This window comes from Cyprinodon tularosa, unplaced genomic scaffold (assembly GCF_016077235.1).
Source record: "Cyprinodon tularosa strain WSP-4 unplaced genomic scaffold, ASM1607723v1 ctg308, whole genome shotgun sequence".
Classification (NCBI taxonomy): domain Eukaryota; kingdom Metazoa; phylum Chordata; class Actinopteri; order Cyprinodontiformes; family Cyprinodontidae; genus Cyprinodon; species Cyprinodon tularosa.
In genome coordinates, this window is record NW_024039017.1 from 96,011 (window position 1) to 119,967 (window position 23,957).

General features: G+C 39.5%; 1 pseudogene; it reads left to right on the plus strand.

Annotated features, from left to right (window-relative positions):
• LOC119787992 overlaps positions 1–23,168 on the plus strand; it is a 38,646-nt pseudogene extending 15,478 nt beyond the window's left edge.
• The last annotated feature ends 789 nt before the right edge of the window (positions 23,169–23,957 follow it).

A 23,957-nucleotide genomic window follows, 5' to 3' on the forward strand; every position in this document is an offset into this window, starting at 1 on the left:
CTTCAGTCTATATCATCCTGTCTGAAATTTGAATCTAGCACAGGGATGGACAAACTTTTTGACTTGCAGGTGGTCTTTATTCAATTAGGGAGTAATGTTCATGTGATGCAAAAATGAAGTAAGCCTTTTAAGATTAACCAGAATTTATTCCAATTAAGAACAGCAGATCAATAGATAATGAGAAAATCATATAGAGAATTAATTTTGATAATTTGACAGAGGGGACAGGCCAGGAGCATTTGGTCATGCAATGTAATTTCTCAAACCTGGGGGTTGAAATGTATGAAAAACAGACACAACTGAAGGTGAAAATTTAGAGAAAACAACATTTAGTGGAATAAGATCACTCTCAACATTCAATTTAATTCAGTTTATTTATATAGCGCCAGTTCAAAACACATGTCATCTCCAGGCACTTTACAGTTCAATCAGATCATCCAGTCAAATTGATTCAGTTTTCTATCTAAGGAAAACCAGTTGATTGCATCGACTCATTGACTCAAATACAATCCCTCACATTAAGCATGTCTTTCATGCTATTGCTTTCATCCAGTGAGTCTAGACTAGTGCACTCTCTATCTGGGAGATGAGCGTATTGCAGGGGGAATGGAAATTAATTAGGTTTTTAGACATGGGTCTTTATTATAATTTCGACAAGGTTGGCGGGCCACTTTAATAAGCGTAATGGGCGGTACATCGTAGTTTGCCCATGTCTGATCTAGAACAAAACTAGGCCCAGTCAGTATTTTCATATTCTATCTACCAATAAGTGAGAAAAGGAGCAAAATTTACCTGTTTTCTTAGCAGAGAAATTATTTTGAAGAATACAATTTTTAAAGGTAATTTTAAAGGTAATCTTTTGAGGCAATAACTTAATTTTAATTAAGTGGAACCTGTTTGTTTTTTTCTTTTCAGTAAATGAGGTCAGTGGTTTCTTACAAAAGTATCTGTACATTTACTTCAGTGGAAAAGGAGAGAACTTTTGACACCTCTGGTCTCCAGAACCCCTGAAGGAGGCTTAAAACAAAGTACTGAGAGCCCAGGTCAACAGTACAGCAGCATCACCTGGTGGCCCATCTTTGGTATAGGCCTCTTCAAGATACATGAGACCAAACAGGGAGATAAACCAAACTTCACTTTGTTGCTAATAGATATGAAACTATTTACCCTGACTAATCAATGTGGTTAGGAAATAATGGACTAGTTCTAGACACCAGCTATGAAAAAAAAGTTGTTGCACTGTGCAGATTAGCTGCTAAACTAGCTACTTTCCCTCAAATTTGAGATGACACCATGGTGCTCTGCCTCAAATTTGCCTCTCTCTGATCAGAGAAAGTGGGAATTTATTTACCATGCAGGCAAAGCCTGGTTAAGGCTTTGATTATAGACCTATATCCAATCTTCCTTTCTGATCTAAAATTCTAAAGAAAGTAGTTTCCAAACAAGTGTGCGACCACTTACACCATAATGAACTTTTTGAAGAGTTTCAGTCTGGCTTTAGAGTTCATTATAGCACTGAAACAGCTCTGTAAAGGTTGCTAATGATATTGTCATGTCCTCAGAAAATGGGCTGGTATCTGAACTTGTCCTGTTAGATCCCAGTGCTGCATTTGATACAGTTGTGCCATAATGTTCTTTTAGAAAGACTTGAACATTTTGTGGGAATTAAAGTCATGTTAATGACAAATCTTTCTCATGCTCCAGGGTTACCTGTGGAGTACCACAGGGATCAGGGCTAGGACCATTTCTCTTTACTATATACATGCTCCCAATCGGCAGAGTTATTAGACAGCATGGGATTAATTCCCACTGTTCTATCTATCTGTCTATAAATCTAGATGAGGCTAACCCATTACATAGATTACAGGCATGTCTTGAAGACATAAAAACCTGGATGACTCTTAACTTGCTGTTTCTTAATGGAGACAAAATAGAGATTATAGTCTTTGGACCGGAGTCTTTGAAAAAAAAAGCTGGTTAGTCAGTCACTTAACATTAGAAAACCCAGAGATATGAAATTTTTGTCAGCCTGCAGTCCCCCCCAACAGTACTTCACAACTCATGAATTCCTTTTCAGATGTAAATGCCCCATGAGTGCTGTGGCTGGAGAACCATTCCACCCCCTTCAGATTCGGTTTCAGCTAAAGTCTCTCTGTTTGAGAGTGTTTTACCTGAGCGCAGGGGGTTAAAAAATAATATTTGTAATTAAATATAACTAGGTCTACGTCATCAATGTCACCAACATCGCAATGATTTCAGTGGAGCCACCAGCGCAGCAAACAGGCGATAACTGGTCTGTGTAATGAATATAGCTGCATGAGCTGAAACGCTGTAGAAAGCAACCATATTTATACAATAATGAGCATCGGGCTAATTTATTAGGGGGGGAATATAACTCAAGCGATCTCTCCTCTCTCCTCTGCTGCAGCCGAGACAGCATCGTGAGACTGCAGTAAAGTTGGCAATATATTCACAGATTTAGCTTACCGGGATTAACAACTCGTCGGCGGAAGATTTATTCTACAAAACAGACACCTCTTCACAACCACAGCTAGGGAGACAGTGAGCTACAATCGTATCTTCCTAAAAACGAGTCTCATATCGCTCTGGGGGATTGACATTGGACCCTATTGGCAGCTTGCTGCTCCACAAATGCTCAGTCTGCAAGTTGCAAAATAATCAGAGAGAAATATTCACATTTATTGGATTTGAAAATAATACTTTTCTGAGAAATTTCCAAAAGCTCACTTTGGGAAAATGTGCTAAACTCTATATTTTTAGATTTTTAATTGTTATTATAAGCCAGTAATTACTTATGACTTAGACAGATTTTTTTGTCATTTTTTATACACAAGTGTAAACAAAATTAATTTAGTTTAGAACAGCTCTAGATAATTTCATATTTTAAAGTGCAACCTTGAAAACAGTAATAAATACATAAAAAAATAGTTATATAAAAACATTCTTTTTTTTTCTTACTCTGAGAAGATAGGCCAAACTGTATTTTTAGAGATTTATTCATTGTTGTTATAGACATATAATAGCCAATAATTACACTATAGGTCATCGTAGTGCCTCCAAACTTGTAGTACACATAGATAACCTCATGTAGTTCAGACGACAACTCTTACTTTGGGAAAATGTGTTAAACCCTACTTTTTAGATTTTTTCATTGTTATTATAAGCAGGCAAGGTGTGCAATCTCTGCAACAAGAACCACAACACTGAGCGTTGTGTGCACTGCACAAAGTATACCTGTCACAAATGCAGGAAGGACTCACCTTGGGTTTGTGAAAACTGCTATATGGCACAATTGTAGCTTCATATGTAGTGCTTTTCCTTGGGTGAAATACATACACTATATTGCCAAAAGTATTTGCTCACCCATCCAAATTATTGGAATCAGGTGTTCCAATCACTTCCATGGCCACAGGTGTATAAATTCAAGCACCTAGGCATGCAGACTGTTTTTACAAACATTTGTGAAAGAATGGGTCGCTCTCAGGAGCTCAGTGAATTCCAGCGTGGAACTGTGATAGGATGCCACCTGTGCAACAAATCCAGTCGTGAAATTTCCTCGCTCCTAAATATTCCACAGTCAACTGTCAGCTGTATTATAAGAAAATGGAAGTGTTTGGGAACGACAGCAACTCAGCCACGAAGTGGTAGGCCACGTAAACTGACGGAGCGGGGTCAGCGGATGCTGACGCGCATAGTGCGAAGAGGTCGCCAACTTTCTGCAGAGTCAATCACTACAGACCTCCAAACTTCATGTGGCCTTCAGATTAGCTCAAGAACAGTGCGCAGAGAGCTTCATGGAATGGGTTTCCATGGTCGAGCAGCTGCATCCAAGCCATACATCACCAAGTGCAATGCAAAGCGTCGGATGCGGTGGTGTAAAGCACGCCGCCACTGGACTCTAGAGCAGTGGAGACGCGTTCTCTGGAGTGACGAATCGCGCTTCTCCATCTGGCAATCTGATGGACGGGTCTGGGTTTGGCGGTTGCCAGGAGAACGGTACTTGTCTGACTGCATTGTGCCAAGTGTAAAGTTTGGTGGAGGGGGGATTATGGTGTGGGGTTGTTTCTCAGGAGCTGGGCTTGGCCCCTTAGTTCCAGTGAAAGGAACTCTGAATGCTTCAGCATACCAAGACATTTTGGACAATTCCATGCTCCCAACTTTGTGGGAACAGTTTGGAGCTGGCCCCTTCCTCTTCCAACATGACTGTGCACCAGTGCACAAAGCAAGGTCCATAAAGACATGGATGACAGAGTCTGGTGTGGATGAACTTGACTGGCCTGCACAGAGTCCTGACCTCAACCCGATAGAACACCTTTGGGATGAATTAGAGCGGAGACTGAGAGCCAGGCCTTCTCGTCCAACATCAGTGTGCGACCTCACAAATGCGCTTCTGGAAGAATGGTCAAAAATTCCCATAAACACACTCCTAAACCTTGTGGACAGCCTTCCCAGAAGAGTTGAAGCTGTTCTAGCTGCAAAGGGTGGACCGACGTCATATTGAACCCTATGGATTAGGAACGGGATGTCACTTAAGCTCATATGTGAGTCAAGGCAGGTGAGCAAATACTTTTGGCAATATAGTGTATTACTCCAATACTGAAATCATACTGTTTGTCATTCTCTAAGCTGAAATGTTGATTGATATGAAAATGTGAGAACAGACAAAATACAATTATTCTCTAAGTTGCTCTTTCTTTCACATAGTGAGCTTTTCAATATAAATGAGACTGTTGGTAAATGGAGAATATAAAAAGGCTCTGCCTTCCCTTGTTGGGAAAGACCTGTTCTGAGCTCAGGAACTAGGACCCGTATGATCTCTGGTTGTTCAATAGATTTGCCTTAATAAAAGATTTAGATATGACTTATCAAGATATTCCTGCAAAAAGGTCTGATTTTGCAGGGGCAGGTAATGATAAGTGTTCTTTACCTGCATGCTCTTGTTCTGATGCCAGTTTGTTTCAGCCTTTATCCAACCTCATGTAGAAGGGCTGGTCATATCACATGTTGTAATGTTATTTGCATTACAACAAGGACAGTTAGCAAGGTAAAGTGAATACGCAAACTTGAAGAGGGGAGGGGGGCTTGTAGGAAAACTGAAATTCTCCTGGACATCTTGTGTTAATTTCAGATAATAAAGTAAAAAATCTTGGTGTAGTTATTTATCAGGACCTGTCATTTTAATCCCATATCAAAGAGGTTTCTATATATATATATATATATATATATATATATTTTTTTTTTTTTTTTTTTTTTGCAAAACTTAGAAATCTCCTGTCCAGTGGTGATGCAGAGAAACTAGTCCATGCATTTGTTACTTGAAGGCTGGACTATTTTAATTCTTCTCTATCAGTAAGTCAACAAACTGTAGTTAAAAGTCTTCAGCTGATCCAAAATGTTCTGATTAAAATTATAAAGAGAGATCATATCTCTCCTATCCTAGCTTCCTTTCATTGGCTTCCTGTTAAATCAAGAAAAGAATTTAAAATCCTCCTTCTCACATATAATGCCTTAAATGGCCAAGCTCCATCTTATATCAGAGATCTGATTGTTCCTTATGTTCTTAACAGAGGACTTCACTCTCAATCTGCAGGTTTACTAGTGGTTCCTAGAATTCCTAAAAATAGAATGGGAGGCAAGTCTTTTAGTTATCAGGCTCCTCTCCTGTGGAACCAAATACCAGTCTTACTCCGTGAGGCAGACACCCTGTCTATTCTTAAGAGTAGGCTTAAAACTGTCCAGAGTTTTTCCTCTCCACTGTCGCTACAAGCATGCTTAGTGTGAGGGATTGTATTTGAGTCAAGGAGTCGATGCAATCAACTGGTTTTCCTTAGATAGAACACTTTGAATCAATTTGACTGTATGATCTGATTGAACTGTAAAGTGCCTTGAGATGACATGTGTTGTGAATTTGGCACTATATAAATAAACGGAATTGAATTGAAAACTCCTTTTTGATAAAGCTTATAGTTAAAGTGGCTCAGGTTATCCTGAGCTATCTCTATAGTTATGCTGCAATAGACATAGGGAGCCCTATTTCCTCATTCTGCTTCCTTCTATCTCTATTCTCCCACTCTGCAGAGTCTGTTAGTTCAATCTCTAACTTGATGCTCTCTTTGCTTATTGGCTGTGTGACTCCCGGACACACAGCTGCCTTTTGCAGCTACTTTTTGTATTTGTGCCTCTCTCTCCTTGAACCCCAGTCGGCCTCGGCAGATGGCCGCTCACACTGAGCCTGGTTCTGCTGGAGGTTTCTTCCTGTTTAAAGGGAGTTTTTCCTCTTCACTGTCGCTACAAGCATGCTTAATGTGAGGGATTGCATTTGAGTCAATGAGTCGATGGAATCAACTGGTTTTTCATTTTCCACTTATGTAGGCATTTGAATAGTTTGGCTGGCAGGGGGGACGATTTCCTGAGGCCATGACTCCTGGTGGCTTTATCTCCATCTCAGTATGGTAGCAGCTTTGTACTGTTGTTATACTATATTCAGTGTCCCTGGCCAAAGAGACAATGTGTTCAGTTATATTATATGATTGGCCAGCACAGTGTCAGTGAGGAAAAAAAACAATGGTCCTTGGACTAGTGTATATCATGTGCTCCCAACACATACTCTGCTGGAATGTTTTAATGGAAAGTTTTAATCTGTATCCTGTTGAATTTAGATAAAAACTATTTTATCCTTGATTCAGATTGTGGAGCTGCAGTTTGTCAGAGATCAGCTGGGCTTCTCTGGGCTCAGCTCTGAAGTCAAATCCATCCCATCTAAAAAAACTGATCCTGAGAGGAACCAATCCTGACCCTGGAATGAAGGATCTCATTGGGTTTTTCCAGTCTCCCCTCTGCAAACTACAGGCATTGAGGTCATGTATACAGGTGCTGGTCATAAAATTAGAATATCATGAAAAAGTAGATTGATTTCAGTAATTCCATTTAAAAAGTGAAACTTGTATATTATATTCATACATTACATACAAACTCATATATTTCAGATGTTTATTTTGTTTAATTTTGATGATTACAAATGACAACAAATGAAAATCTCAAATTCATCATATCAGAAAATTAGAATATTACTGAAGACCAATAAAAACAAAGGATTTATAGAAATGTTGGCCAACTGAAAAGTATGAACATGAAAAGTATGAGCATGTACAGCACTCAGTATTTAGTTGGGCCTCCTTTGGCCTGTATTACTGCAGCAATGCGGCGTGGCATGGAGTCGATCAGTCTGTGGCACTGCTCAGGTGTTATGATAGCCCAGGTTGCTCTAATAGTGGCTTTTAGCTCTTCTGAATTGTTGGGTCTGGTGTATTGCATCTTCTTCTTCACAATACCCCATAGATTTTCTATGGGGTTAAGGTCAGGAGAGTTTGCTGGCCAATTAAGAACAGGGATACCATGGTCCTTCAACCAGGTACTGGTAGCTTTGGCACTGTGTGCAGGTGCCAAGTCCTGTTGGAAAATGAAATCTGCATCTCCAAAAAGTTGGTCAGCTGCAGGAAGCATGAAGTGCTCTAAAACTTCCTGGTATGTGGCTGCGTTGACCCTGGACCTCAGAAAACACAATGGACCAACACCAGCAGATGACATGGCACCCCAAACCATCACTGACTGTGGAAACTTTACACTGGACTTCAAGCAACGTGGATGAAGTGCCTCTCTTCTTTTCCTCCAGACTCTGGGACCTTGATTTCCAAAGGAAATGCAAAATTTACTTTCATCAGAGAACATGACTTTGGACCACTCACCAGCAGTCCAGTCCTGTTTCTCTTTAGCCCAGGCAAGACGCTTCTGACGCTGTCTGTGGTTCAAGAGTGGCTTGACACAAGGAATGCGACAGCAGAAACCCATGTCTTTCATACGTCTGTGTGTGGTGGTTCTTGAAGCACTCACTCCAGCTGCAGTCCACTCTTTGTGAATCTCCCCCACATTTTTGAATGGGTTTTGTTTCACAATCCTCTCCAGGGTGCGGTTATCTCTCTTGCTTGTACACTTTTTTCGACCACATCTTTTCCTACCCTTCGCCTCTCTATTAATGTGCTTGGACACTGAGCTCTGTGAACAGCCAGCCTCTTTAGCGATGACCTTTTGTGTCTTGCCCTCCTTGTGCAAGGTGTCGATGGTCGTCTTTTGGACAACTGTCAAGTCAGCAGTCTTCCCCATGATTGTGTAGCCTATAGAACTAGACTGAAAGACCATTTAAAGGCTTTTGCAGGTGGTTTGAGTTAATTAGCTGATTAGAGTGTGGCACCAGGGGCCATCAATTTTGAACCTTTTCACAATATTCTAATTTTCTGATATGATGAATTTGAGATTTTCATTTGTTGTCATTTGTAATCATCAAAATTAAACAAAATAAACATCTGAAATATATGAGTTTGTATGTAATGTATGAATATAATATACAAGTTTCACTTTTTAAATGGAATTACTGAAATCAATCTACTTTTTCATGATATTCTAATTTTATGACCAGCACCTGTATGTTTGTTCTGTGAATGCTTGCAAACACTCAAACTATTGAGATTCTCTTTTTCTTATGGTTGCTTTTGTTTACTTTTTGAATCACTTCTACTTCAGCCTTCTTTGTGTTTTACCCATTTCACTTTTACAATGTTCCGCCTATTCAGGAAATGTCTGCTATGACTTTTGGCATTTTTAACCTTTTTACTTTTTAAAATATTTATCGTTTTCTGCTTTTATTTTGGTCTCATAGAATGGATGGAAAACCTCAAAATTGTCACTAAAACTTAGCAGTTTTTGCCATTTAACTCATTCTTAATACTTTCAGCTATAAACATCATTCACCTTTTTAAAACATTTTAACAGACGTCACCTATTACTCTGTGATTCAGCTTTTTAATATCTTTTAAAGTTTTGCTTCAGTGATTCTTCAAACTTTTGAACATTTTTTTTCAGATTTTCCAGTTTATATGGTAAGTCTATGACAAAAATTTTTTGTGGTAATAGAGTGTGCCACTCTGGCATTTGTAAACATTTTACACATGCCAAACAAATTCTTTTACCTCAACTTTTACTCTATCCAGACAAATTATTCATCAGGAAATATAACCACCATTGGTTTGGGATTTACTTTTTTTTTTAAATAGCATAAGAGCAATAATAAGTCTGCCTGCCCTCAATACAAATCCAATAGGAGAGTTTTTATAAAATCAGAGCTGCAGATCCTAAACGACACTGGTTAAAAATTGTTGTCTCTCATAAACATGAATTGAGGCATGAGACTTTGCACATTAGACCTTTCTGGCACTCACAGTGAAGAAATTTTTAAATAACTTTTGTGGAAAAGCTTGAGAGTGAAATATCTTATTCTTCATATTTCCCAAACCTAGCTTTTTTCAAAGTGTGTTCTGTCAAAAGAATATATCAAATTACGCAATAAAACAAACGTTCCTCCATCCACCTTGAATTAAACTGCGCAATTAAATCAATACACCTTTTTATGCCAAAATTTATAAGCATTTGCTCGGGACAAGATTCTTCTAACAATAAAAACACAGAGACTATAATGGTGTGCTCAAATTTAACGCTGTGTCCATGAAGATTTCGGCAAGTCTTTCAGGAGTTCACCGCTCTGCATTTCAGTGTTTACATCCTGGACCATGTCATCAAATGGGAGGATCTGCGTGAAGATGAAACCCCTCTAACGTAAAAAAGACTGCAAATAGTCTTTCATTAGTGCAGGACAGGGCAGTTAAATAGTCATTTGTAAAAATTTTAATATAAATAAATAAAATACAGATAATATGTGCTACGGTACCCCGCCTCTCGCCCCTAGACAGCTGGAGAAAGGGACCAGGACCCTTTGCAACCCTGCCTTGGTTAAACAGGAGAGAAAATGGATGGATGTGCGTCTGTTGATTCAGAGATATTTAAGACTACTTTTAAGTCACCAAGAGGTCAACTATTTCCTCATTGAGCTCCAAATTGAATCTAAATTGTCTAGCCTACTTTTTCCATTCTACTTTATTTCTGCAAGAAAAACTGTTGTTTTTGGTGATTTGGCTTTTAAGATAGGAACATTTTAATTACGCCTGATGATGTTGCCATGCCAGAAGCTTTAGTGCTGCACTCATTTCCTAATATAAAGTTGTTGCATAACGTAACATGTCATTCCTGTGTTGGTACTGAATATAACACAGAATAAGTGTTAAATATTTATTAAATCACCAGCCTCCCAGATCCTTTGCTTTGGACCTGCTGCAACCCCTGGCAACCTTATAGCATCTCCTGTCAGGGTCTCACTGTCGGCATTTAACAATAAAGCACAGGTGAATCTTAACATCACAGATGTCGTCTACATTCTTCTCTATGAAAAACTTTTGAATCACCTCGGCGACACAATATGTTTTTGGAAAAGCCCCAAAAGCCCCTTATAAAAACTGTCCACTTTGTTTATCCAGAGCTGCACCTGGATTATGTTCAGAATCAGCAGTACCTCCTTGTAAATCTACCCATGCAGAAAACAATGATGCTGGCCAATGGGCAGTGACAGGCTGTACTGGAGCCAAGGGTCGGAAGATAAACAGTCTTTCGAGGGCTAAATTAAAACATTTTTTTTTTAAAACACACCTAAAAAATCTTGAGGGCATTCCTTATTTTTACCTTTGTTAACATTATTTATCTCTGTATTTTTTAAGTTGGAAAAGCTTTGCCTACAACCAGTGCTTGATATGTGCACAATTTTACTTAAAAGTTCAGGTTGTTTCAACTTCAGTGGTCACCACCCCGCTCTTAACATGTGGTGCTGCTGTTTGATAACACCTCAATTCAGTGAACGCCCTTATCACGTGGGATTCACCTCTGTACATTTCCCCACCCTTCCCTGTGCGATTTCTATTGGAATTATATATTATTCCACTGCACTTTCTGAAAATAACGTGTCAGGTCTGAATGTACCATAAGTCGAGACATTAAGCTGCTGCTGGGGACCATCTTTGTAAACAATGGCAGCTTGAGAACTCTGTATGAAACATCTTTTCAAATTGCAGCCTCTCCTTAACTGTTTCATGTACAAGCTTGCGACGTGGCACAGACCACGATTAGGCCTTTTTAGCACTAAAATTGAAGAAAGTTTTATGATATCATTAATGATTTGGCCATGAAGCTGGCTGGGTTTTCAAAACTGTCTTTCACCAAAAAAAACTCAGACTGAAATCTTTCAAAGCAAACCCCTTTTTTTACATCAGCACCACGGCCACATAATTTTTGGAGAAAGGTGAAAGTTGGCATAATAGTTCATCAAAGCCTGCTCACTCTACGGTCTAAAAACATTTCTATTTTATTTTTTATATGTTAACCATAGTTTGACACAGAGTTTTAAAAATTTTTCAAAAATATATTTTGACAAAACCATCCCTGAAAAATAGTTCCCCTATCCATTCTGAATTAAACAGTCCAAGAATGATGTTGATACCACTTATGGTTTGCAAGTATCAGCCATTGTTTGAGGGAATGTCTCACTGCTGATTAACAGCTGAGTGATATTCTCAAGCTACAGGTGTGGCAGGACAGTGTCAGTGAGTGTTAATATCAATGCAGCACCTGTCACATTTTGGATTAGTCCTTTCCGGACACATGGATTTGTCATATCAAGTATACATGTAATACGTATATACATCGAACCCCAACCAACCAACCACCCACACACAGCTTTGTTTTCATGATGTATGGGAACATTTCATTGACTTGAATTAATTTTTATGGCCTAAGCCAGACACTTACCCTAACCCTAACTATTACCAACATACACCTAACCCTAACCAAAACTTAAACTGAATTCTAACCTAAACTTAACTCCAACTCAAAAAACAGTACTGAACCATATGTGGACCAGTAGAATTTCCCCTAAAGCAATTTCCCCTAAATAATTTCTGAAAACCAAACAGAGAGAGCAGGGGAAGGTTTAACAGGTTTATGAGAACTGGTAGAGAAGGGTCCAGTGCTGCTCTGAACACTGGCGAACCGGGAGTGAAAAGTGAAGGGGAAGTTCCTGTGGTTAGTTCAGGCTTAGTGGGAAAATTGGGCTTCAATTTGCAAAGGTAATAAAGACGACAGGACTCACTTTTCCAGAAAAGGTGTCTCTCTCTGAATCCAGTGGGTGTGGGTTGTTCCAGTAATTGACTTTCTCGTTGGAGAGCGGACAGGGTTTACCCAGGTTGAGGTGTTTCCTTGAGGAACGGAGGAGCTGACTGACAACTAGATTTCCAATGGTACTTGAATGGTTCCTTGTGAAGATGAATCCCCTGCTCAATGAGAAGCTCAAACAATCCTTTGGGGAAAGGTTGATCCAAACCTCCAGTTTGAATCCCCAGCTCACTTTGAAACTCAGACGATCCTTCCAGGCGGAGAAGGTCCCAAACATCCAGTTAGCAGGGTGACTTCCTGCCGAGAGGCTAGAGTACCCAAAACTGGCAAACACTCTGGCGTCGAGGTAGTGGCAGTCAGCAGCTTAAGCGTCCTCCGGTAATGAGGCAACCATCCACAGGTGTGTGAGAGGGCCAACGAGAACCAGGCACCACCTGTTGGTGGAGAGAAAACACACAAAGACACAACCCACACAAACTGGATTCCTAACAATATGTACCTGTAATCAGTAGTTGAGTTGTAAAAAAAAAAAAGAAGAAGGGGGATGTTGGATTTTTTTTTAAGTATACATAGGCTACTTAATATTTTTTATTAACCTAAAGCACTATATATGGTATGGTTATTACATGTCAGGTATGACGGTCATTTACCTTGACCAAGGCACCTTACAGTAGAACTGCAGTCAGTCCCTGGACTGGCATGGCTATCACTACCCCTATGTAGTTAGGGACTAATTTCCCACTGGGACCAGCTTCACAGTCATGGTAGGACACTTCTTTGATATTACTTTGGAGAATCTTATGGCAATGAGTCTATTAAAATTTGGAAATAAACCTCAGAAAACATTGGAAATTAACTCCTTTGAAGTCAAGTATTTTTTTTATTCAAATGCAATTAATAAATTGAAACAGCTGAAATAATTTAAAAAAATCTAAAAAAAAACAGAAAATTAAATAAGCCTATATACATTATAATAATTTTACTCACCTTTCAAATATTAATTTAGAGTATTTATTTTATAAAATACTATTTATCAGAAAATCAGTGTTGCTTCTATTGGCTGATTTAAAATAAGCTAGGCTACATGCCAAGAATGAGTTAAAACTATTGTAACAGGTCCATCGAACTAAGCTATTTACCATTGATTGGATGACAGGCAGACTGCTGGAGGTAGGCACCAGCACCCCACTCGGGACAAGCGTGTCAGAAAATGGATGGATGGATGGATGGATGACAGGCCTTATCAGGCACCTTAAAGGAATAGTACACCCAAAACATGATTAGCCTTCATTTTCTACTCACCTCCATGCTGAACAACACTCTGGAGTACTTTTTTGATATCTCAAATGCATCTGGAGATCTGGGAGGCTTCTTGCTGTCTGCTGACATTCAAATAATGGAGGTCTATTGTGCCCGAGACAGAAAGGTCCATAAAAGTCCACAAAAACGTGTCAATATTCCTCCATACTGGTTGTCCAATGTATTCCAAGTGTCCTGAGTGGGTAGCATCCAGAATTTACTCGAAACGAAGTCATTTAGAATGTTTTTAGAGCATAAACAGTAGTGTATAGGATTTCCTGAAAGCGCGCACATGTGCGCTCCCGACGCTACGGAAGCCGGCAGACCAAACCAGCGCATTCAGCTCGGCAAAGAACTCATGCTCTTCCTCAACACTGAAGTCCTCAGACATTTTTCTTTCGTTGTTTCTTTCTTTGCACGGGTAAACAGCACATTTCTTCTGCTATGCTTGCATTATCGGCAGAGCAGACGCGAATGCGCACTTTCATCTGGTTTGGTCTGCCGGCTTCCGTAGCGTCATGAACGCGCCGGCGCGCGCTTTCAGGAAATCCCATACACTACTGTTTATGCTCTAAAAACATTCTTTATGACTTCGTTTCGAGTAAATTCTGGATGCTACCCACTCAGGACACTTGGAATACATTGGACGTTGGAGTATGGAGGAATATTGACACATTTTTGTGAACTTTTATGGACCTTTCTGTCTCGGGCACCGTAGACCTCCATTATTTGAATGTCAGCAGACAGCAAGAAGCCTCCCAGATCTCCAGATGCATTTGAGATATCAAAAAAGTACTCCAGAGTGTTGTTCAGCATGGGGGTGAGTAGAAAATGAAGGCTAATCATGTTTTGGGTGTACTATTCCTTTAAAGCGCCTTTTAGGACAACCAACAGCGGCCTTTCTTGCAGGGGAGTTGGCAACACCTGTGAAGGGATGAGAGGAGTAGATAAGATAAGCTATTGAAGAAAAATTCTAAATTTTGAAAAAAAAGTGTTTAAATATATGAAAAAAACGTATAATTAAATTGAAATGGGTCTTAGAGTTCATAAAGTTGTTGTTCTTCGTACATCCCATACTGCTGAGTTCTTTCTATATTGTGGCATTTTGAAACAACTTAGCAAAGAAGAGCCATCAGGCTTGCAGCCATGCAAAATTCTGCAGGCAATTGTTAGGACAGCTCAGTGATAGTACTAGAGGAATATTCATAATTGGGATATTAAAAAACAAACAAACATAGTTTTGACTAGTTCAAATTAAATGAAATATCTTGATTATAATTTCAGATGTGTGACACTTTAAATGACAAATCAGATGATGTCTTTTGAAACATCTCAAAATGCATTTTGAATGTGATAGCTTGAATCGTTATTTTTCCCTAGACATAATATATTAAAAAAAACATAAAATTTCTGTCTCTCTATAATGGGTCTGTATTATGAGTCGTCTTCTGAATTCAGAGTGTCTCATGCCTGTCTTTGCCCAGGGCCCGCATTTCTAAAATCCACCCCTGCTTCGATTCTCTTCTCCGGGTTTCATCTGTTGTGCCCAGAGTTCCCCTGAGTGCACATCGCCCTAAACTCACGCCCACTGATGAGAAAACGGAATGAAATATGAACAAAAAGGAACATTTTAAACATATTTTTAATGTTTTTTTTCTTTCTTATACAAGGATGCCTTAGAATTGATAGTTTTGATGTACAGATAAATTCCAATTAATAGGAATTTTTACTTGTGTGGAGACATGTTTCAGTCATTGTGCTACAGTCAGTGTGCGATGAGTACATTCTCTGCTCAGATGATGCCAATTCCCGATTTTGCTAACAACACCATTCTAGATCCTTTCTGACACTTTATTTGTTAAACTTAGAACCTGGAACCTGCTGAAGATTTCCTCCCCTCCTTATTTTCACATTTATTGTCCCAGACTTATGAAATTCATACCACACTCACAGAGTGCAGGTATGATTATTTGGAGAAACTTGCCAATGATTCCCTGCCCTTGTTATTTTCACATTGCCTCAAATCATGTTGTCTTGGCTGAGATGCTGTTCAAAACAGCGCAGGCTGTGCGCTATTCATAAGTGTGACCTGCCAAATGCTGAAAAGGCTATATTATTGCTGTTACTGTTAATATATAATAGAGATTTACACATTTAGTGATAAAAATTCCACAGGGATGGTACGGGTGGGTGGTCATTTTATGAAGGGGGATGATTTTTAATGCCATCCCCACCTCATCCCCCCTCAACTCGAGTACTTCCTGTAAGTCATGTAAAACAAGACCACACACACACACACAATAATTGTCTTACTGTCTTTGTGAGGACTTTGTTTTGTCAAACACGATTTTTTGTTTATTTCTCTGCTCTACTTTAAAATCTGCAAAGCCTCTTTAAACCTACACAAGGTTGATCCACACTAACAGGAGAACATTTCAACCCATGTATTTAAGATATGAACTGTTTAATTTTTTTTAAACATCAGTAAATATTTTAATAGATTTTTTGTATTTAGCTCAAAAACTTCAACACTTATACTCTCCAAAACTTAAATGTATTGCTCCATACTGATAGAAAAACATTTTAACCCCTAGCTTTGATTTTTAAACTTTCTTCATTAGGCAATGATTTTAATCTTAATTTTATTATATTTTGATAACATTTAAACAGTTCAGTTCAACTAAAACTTGTGATAACCGCACTATAACATATGAATCTTTGAAATCCACTTTGTGATTTCTAAAATATTTATTTAAAATTATGGAAATGCTTTATTTTAATTTCTGCTGGTAGTGCTTTTTTAGTTTATGCCCAAATTTTACATTTCTTCAACATTTCAAGACTTTAACTAAGCTTCTGATTCATATTGTTTCTGAATGTTCTGACTTCAGCTTATCTACTAACTAGCTTTTTCACTCAATTTTCATTTAAATTTTGAAATCATTCTACTTATCAACCACTTAAAGGTATAACTTAGGCGCAAATTTTTGAAAACACCTACCCTCTCCACTGAGCACATAGGTTGGTCTTATGTTAACATAGAATGACTAACAATTAGGAGGACCACATATTTTGATGATCCACCCAGAAAAAGAACATCCTCCACTACACCTTGAAGGAACACTTAGTTCATCATTTTAATCAAATGTGCCTCTGTATTCCTTACCTACAGTATGCATATTAAGTCACTGTATTTTTAGGTCTCTTTGATTTTCAATATTTCAACAATTATTTTGAACAACTAGTCTTAGAATAACTTCAGCTTATTAATTAGTATTAGCTGTCTTTCTATAAGCCCTCTCTCTCTCCCTCTCTCTCTCTCGCCCTTCCTCTGCATCTCATTGTCTGCCTTGCATGTAGGGTTGTTGAATGTGAATTGTCAAGCCAAATGAATACTGGTCTGGGTTTGGGTTCTGCTGCAGTCCTGTTTTGGTTTTTGTCTGCTTTGAGAAAAGCTCAGCTAGGAGAACCACATTGCTTGTCTGGTGTGTGATTTTTCCTTCTCCCTGCTGAAGTCAGCAGCTCTTTATTGGAGCAGCAGCATGTTGGCATTAATATTAATGAGAGCTGTTTAACTGCTTTTGTTGGACTGTTCTAACCTGCATCCTGTAGGATCAGCTCACATCTTTTTATTCTGTATCCAGATTCGAGAGCTGTGGTTTGTCAGAGATCAGCTGTGCTTCTCTGGTCTCAGCCCTGAAGTCAAACCTCTCACATCTGAAACACCTGGACCTGAGGTTCAACAACCTGAAGGAGTCAGATGTTCAGCAGCTGCAGGATCTTGTGAAGAGTCCAGAATACAAACTGGAGACTCTGTAAGTAGAATGTTGGAGTGAGTCCAGTTGTTCCACAGCTTTAGTCTAGTGAACTAGCCCCACCCGTCAGCGGCCAAAATAATTTTTGCCTGCGAGTTTGGTCTTGCCTCGATCAATGCCCCAACCCCTAGAACTGGGGGGCAAATTGCAACGCAGAGATGTGTTTTGAATTTCTGGATGCAAAGTGGACCATGTTGTGAGGGCCTGGCAAGAAAGCTGAGCAACACTGGAGAAAGCACAACAAGGAAGATGGCAACAACTTTTGAACAGTGGCTTGCAACATGGCAGCAGCTAATAGTTCTCTTTTCTGTTGCTGTTGTTCAATAAAAATATGTTTTAAGATCACTTGAGACAAGACTGTTATACTTTCAAGCGTCACTATATGGTCTATTTACCGATTTAATGTGTAATTAAAAAAATTATTTCCGAAGTTAATAGGACCGTGGCAACCAGCGGAGCTCCGAGGCTAACGGCAGCCAGGGCTAACTGCAGCCTGTCTGCAGCGGCTCTCTCTCAACATAGTCACGTGTGAAGTACCGCTGGCTCTGGTGGCGATTTTTGACTCAGCTTTGGAATCAGTTTGTGAAAGATTAGACTTGAGGTTTTCATTGAAACATGAGCAGGAAGAGATTCTACGCTCATTCATTTTAAAGAAGGACATATTTGCCATTTTACCGACAGGCTGTTTGTTTAAACTCCCCCACCAGCTTTCTGTCGCGCTCCCTACATCACAGTCAGTTGCGCTCATTGGTCAGAGCATTGGCAAATAGGCACATACATGGTTTGAAAAACAACGGGTTGTTCTCATCAGCATCTTCCGATGTCTCATTCATCTGGGCCAGACTAAATTACACATTTAATCTCACATTTATCAGGCTACCACAGCTGCTCTGAACTGGGGTCAATTTCACGAAGCAGGTTTAACAACCTCTGATTAGAATCCTCAACTCTAAATTGATCTAGCCTAAGGTCGGGAACTGAGTTTTTGGTTTCACAGCAGCTGCTGTGAATTTGGTCAATGAACTCTAAATAGATCCACTCAGAAACACATGTGTGTAACAAGTATGACAAGCCGTTACCAGTGGAGCCCTGATTCCACAAGTCACCATGACAACAGGTAACAGGAAGTCCCTATTTCACCCCACTCGAACGAGAGATTTTAATGAAAACTGCTGACCAGTAACAAAAGCAATGAGAAAATCTATAAATAATTTCTAGAAATCCAGAATGTTTATTCTAGATCTGAAGAGTATTGATTTTTTTTTTAAATGCTCATTTGGATAAAGAAAAATGTTTTTTTTCAGATATCAGAAATAGATATTCAGTCAAACTAATACATATCAAAATGGCTTGCAAAATCCTGTTGTGACCACAATAACATTATGGGTTTATTTCTTGAATGTCAGTGGATCAATGTATGTATTTAGGTAAAATCAAATGGCAGTAGGTGAAAATGAAGTTTAAAACGTTTTTCTAACAGATAGAACCTGTACATCATCTCACAGGGTTCCTCCTCAGTTTGATTCTTTATTCCATCATACACTAAATACTAATTTGCTGTCTGCAGCTGCAGCAGATGTTATAGCAGTTATCAGTTCCATAGAACAGATTGTACCGTTAGGCTCAGTAGGTAGTTATCACCGAGTGAATCCTTATCCAAAGTTACTTCTCCCCCACCCTCATCATCCCCCGTTGCATAAATTATTAATCTGTTTTTGTATGATTTATCAGTAGTTCTTTGTGTACTGTAAAATAAATAAAAACAACCCAATCTGCATGTCGCTCATATTGAACAAACCAAAAACAAATAAATATCATATTCTATCAACTAAGTTGTAGAAAAACTGTTGAAAACCTTTGATAAGATCTGTGTCAAACGGACATATAATGTCTGTTGTAAAACCTACTGTGTCTAACGGATCTTGTAAATTATTTTTTCTTTATTTTCTGCACACCACTATGAAAAAAAATCTGACTAAATCAGGAAATTAAACCAGTTTATTGGCTCTAGGGAGGGCGGAGACAGAGGACACTCTGAGTTTACTGAGGAAAACCTGCTCCCGACCAGGTTAGCTCTGGGAACAATGTCACTACGGTGACTGAAACAGAGGTTCACTAAACTCTCTTCGTAAAATCGAAAAGTTTACCATATTTCAGGTTTACATAACAGAGTTTCTTAGTAAACTGGCTTTGTGAAAAAGACCCCAGGACTGAAGTCCCTGCTGCTCTTAATCCTGAATCTGCTGAATCACTAGTTGACAGCTGATGGAGAGAGAGAGGCTGGAAACACTCACTGATCTCCTCTGTTTATCCTTCAGGTTGTGGAGGTGATGGTCTTAGTAGAAGAGAGAAGCTGATCTGTGTCCTGATGAGACCCTGACTGGATCCTGATGATAAACTCTGAGTTTAGAGATTTTTCTGCTCTTTATCTGATCCTGTCTGTCATTTAGTAATTGTTTTTTTTTTTTTTTTTTTGGAACAATGGAGATGAAATTCAAGCTCCATTTAGTGGCTCCATGGAGGTTTGATCTGAATCTGATCAAACTGTAAAGTTGATCTTTTTTCTCTCTGATTCCTTTTTCAGCCTGTAACCCAGAAATCTGAAATAAAGCTCAATTCTAAAGTCCTCAGGCTGCATGTTTGCTTCATTGTAATTCAGGTTTTGGATGTTTTTGATTCTATTCCAGATGTTTGGGCAGCTCTGCCCCTGAGATCTGTTAGTGCAAACAGCAGAGTGAGGAAAAGATGCTTTCTCCAATTAGAGGAGGAAGCTTTTCAGTCTGATCTTTTTGATTTCCATCTTTCAGAAGGTCAAATATCAAACTGAGTAAGGCTAGTTTCATCTGCTCCAGCATCTGCTTTGCTGAGCATTGGAAACAATTACTGGTGTCATGATCTGGCCTGATTCCTCCACCTTAATTGTTTATTTCATTCACCTGCCGGTTCCTTCCCTGCTGTATCATCATGTATTTTCACCTGTTTCCTTTGCCTTAGTGTGTTCCGTGTGTTCTAAGGTTCAAGTCCTGGATCCTGGTGGCTAGTGGAAGAGGGTATTGTATCTGTATCGTCTCCTGATTGTACACTGTTTCTTTCCTGAGGACTCCTCAGTGTTTTGGCTCGGAACGCGGGGAGGATCAGTTTTTAATCCTGTAAGCTTGGCTTCAAGAAGGAGACCTGTTTAAACTTTCCGGCATCAAGTTCTGGTCCAATGTCCTGTCTCCGTTAACCCTCAGCCACTGAGCTTGCCTGTCTGCACCTCAGCCCATGTTTCTGTGCGTGTCTGCCTGGCCATGCTTCTGGACTCCGTTGGACTCTGAACCTGCCTGGGAGGTCTAGGTTTCCTGGAAGCCTGGATCCTGTCTGATCTGTCTGTTCCTGTCTGATCTGTCTACCCCTGACTATTCAGCTTCCTGTAAGTCCTCTGGGGCTGCAGCACCGGGGACACTGTGGGTGATGCAAGCTGCATCAGTTATCAGCCCACTGGCTGGATATCACCCCTTTCTAGCAGTGTGCTTCTGTTCTGTTTGTGTTGATAAACATTTTGAATTTTCCAACTGACTGTCTCACCTTGAATACTGGGCCCATCTGTCTCATTTCTATGACATCTGGAGCTGTAAGACTTTCAGATCTCCACATGTGAGGGGGGGCAGAGTGACCTGTTTAGTGGTCAGTCTGTGCAGGATTATTGTGTTGAAGGCAGAATTGTAATCCTATCTGTGCTCACCTGCAATTTAGCTGGAAGCTACAGATGAACAGAAAAGGTTTTACAAAAACAAACACTTAATAAAATGTGTGGGTGAAAAAAATGTTTACCCTCTTGCAATTTTAGAGGAAAAAAAAAACAGACTTAGAGTTTGATAACAGAATTTATTTTTGTGTGTGTTGTTCTGGTGGAGAAAAAAAGACTTAGAAGTCTAAACTAAGAGTTTTCCCCCGCTCTGTTGTTTGATGTGGTTTGAGGTTAAAAACTCTTTAAGTTCCCCATCTACGGTCAATTTAGACCCATGTCTAAGTTAACTTATGATGAGCATTGACTGACAGCAACTCTAAGGTTATCCATGAATTACAGTCTTGATCTGAAGAAAGAACAGTTATGATGATGTCCTACAAATATGCTGGATCATCCCTGCAATTCTCTGTTGCTCACAAATATACCAGGTTGATATGGTAATGTTAGGAAAATATTCCCGGAGAATTGCAGTTTTCCTGCAAGCCCCCTTCCCCTCTTCAAGTTTGTGTGTTCACTCTACCTTGCTAACTGTCCCTAGTGTAATGCAAATAACTTGTGATATGACCAGCCCTTCTACATGGGACTGGATAAAGGCTGAAACAAACTGGCTTCAGAACAAGAGCATTTTTTCCCAGCACTTTTCATTACCTGCCCCTGCAACATCAGACCTTTTTGCAGGAATATATTGATAAGTCATATCTAAGTCTTTTATTTAGGCAAACCTATTGAACAACCAGATATCATAGTCCTGGTTCCTGAGTTGAGAACAGGTCATAACCATGCTTTCCCAACAAGGCAATGCAGACCCTTGTCCATTCAGCAACAGACTCAACAGATTTATACTGCAAAGCTCACTATGCGAAAGAAAGAACAACTTGGATAATAATTGTATTTTGTCTTGTCTCGCTTTTTCATGTCATTCAACATTTCAGCTTCAGAAATGACAAAGAATATGATTTCAGTATTGGAATAACACGTATTTCACCCAAGGAAAAGCACTACATATGAAGCTACAGTTGTCCCATTTAGCAGTTTTTACAAACCCAGGGTGAGTCCTTCCTGCATTTTTGACCGGTACACTTTATGCAGTGCACGCAACGCTCAGTCCTGTGGGTTCTGTTGCAAAGATTGCACACCTGGCCTGCTTATAATAATAATGAAAAAATCTCCAAAAATAGAGTTTAGCACATTTTCCCAGAGTAAGAGTTGTAGTATGAACTAAATTAGTTCATCTGTGTATCCTACACGTTTGGAGGCACTACAATAATCTATAGTGTAGTCATTGCTCATGTTGTACTTATTCTACTCATAAAATAGAGGAGCCATTTGTCATTCAGACTCCACCCCCCAACATCACCACCCCTCTACTCAGGTAAAGAGAGCAGGGGGGAAAGAGAGGCTTAAGCTAAAACCGAAACTGAAGGTTCTCCCACCACAGCGCTAATGGGGCATTTACATCTGAAAGGGGTTGTGAAGTACAGTTGGGGGGACTGGAGGCTGACGAAAATCCTCTAGCTCTGGTATTTCTAGTGTTAACTGCTTCTGTTGGACTCTTCTAACCTGCATCCAGTTGGATCAGCTCACATCTTTCTATTCTTTATCAAGATTGAATTACTGCAGTTTGTCGGAGATCAGCTGCGCTTCTCTGGTTTCAGCTCTGAAGTTAAACCCCTCACATCTGGAACACCTAGACCTGATGTATAACAACGTGAAGGAGTCAGATGTTCAGCAGCTGCGGGATCTTGTAGAGAGTCCAGACTATAAACTGAAGACTCTGTAAGTAGATCGTTTCTGCTGATGTTTTGGGAGCTCTGCTCATTTGATCTATTGCTGCAAACAGCTCAGTGAGGAAATGAAGGTTTGTTCAATCAGAGGATGAAGCTTTTCTTCAGGAGTTTCAATCAGATCTTTTTGATTTCCTTCTTCTGAAGGTTAAATACCATAATGGTTCTTCTGCACCAGCATCTAAGTTTGTTCGGGATCATTGTGTTGGAGGCCAAACTGTAATAATCCTCAAAGAGCATCAAGATATACCTCTGCTGCTGCTCCAGGTGGTTCAGTTCAGAGTGGAGAGCTACGGCAATGGCGTCCTCTGTGGATCTGTTCACTTGCTATGTGAACTGGTGGGGGTCCAAGTCTGGGGGGAAATAGTCCTTGATGTGCTGAAGAACCAGTCTCTCAAAGCACCTCATGATTAGCAGAGTGAGGGCCACCAGGCGGTAATCATTCAAGCTGCTGATGGGAGATTTCTTCATGACCTGTTTATAAAAATCTGATCATTTGATTGATAATTTAAAGATTCCAAGTCACATCTCATTAAGAATTAGAACCCCACCAATCAATAAAAAAAAACAAATAAAAATGCTATCAGAGACTCATCCTTTTGTAATGAAGCTCTGTAGCCATTTGACTCTGACGGCGCCGTTCATTGGATTAAAATTCATAATACTCAGACGTCCTTCCAAAGATTTCACTACATCAGATCTTCTAGTGTAATGGCATCTGTTTCTCCAAATCAAATTAAAGTTGTCTCGATTTCTCCTCTTAATCACTTCATCAGATATATATAACGAGTACGCTGGGTAAATATGCCTAGAGCCACTTTCATTTTAGTGAGTAACATATGTCCAAAAATAGATCCATCTCTCTGGAGCCAACTGTTGAAAATGATTGAAGTTTTCTGAATTTTACTTTCTATGTGTGATACTTCTCTTAATTCATTATCCTTGGAAATATTGATGCCTAAATATTTCAGCTCTTTCTGGATTGAAATATAGCAAACAGCGTTAAGTGGACCATCATGAATAGCCATCATTTCACATTTAATTATATTCAGTTGTTGGCCAGAAGTTTTAGAAAACGGCAGACCCTTTTCACAGGGGCACATGTCCCGTTGCACATCTGCGGTGCCTGGATATGCCAGGGGCACTGATTTTTTTAATTAATTAATTTTCCGCTCTCACAGCTCATCTCTCACAGCTCAGCTG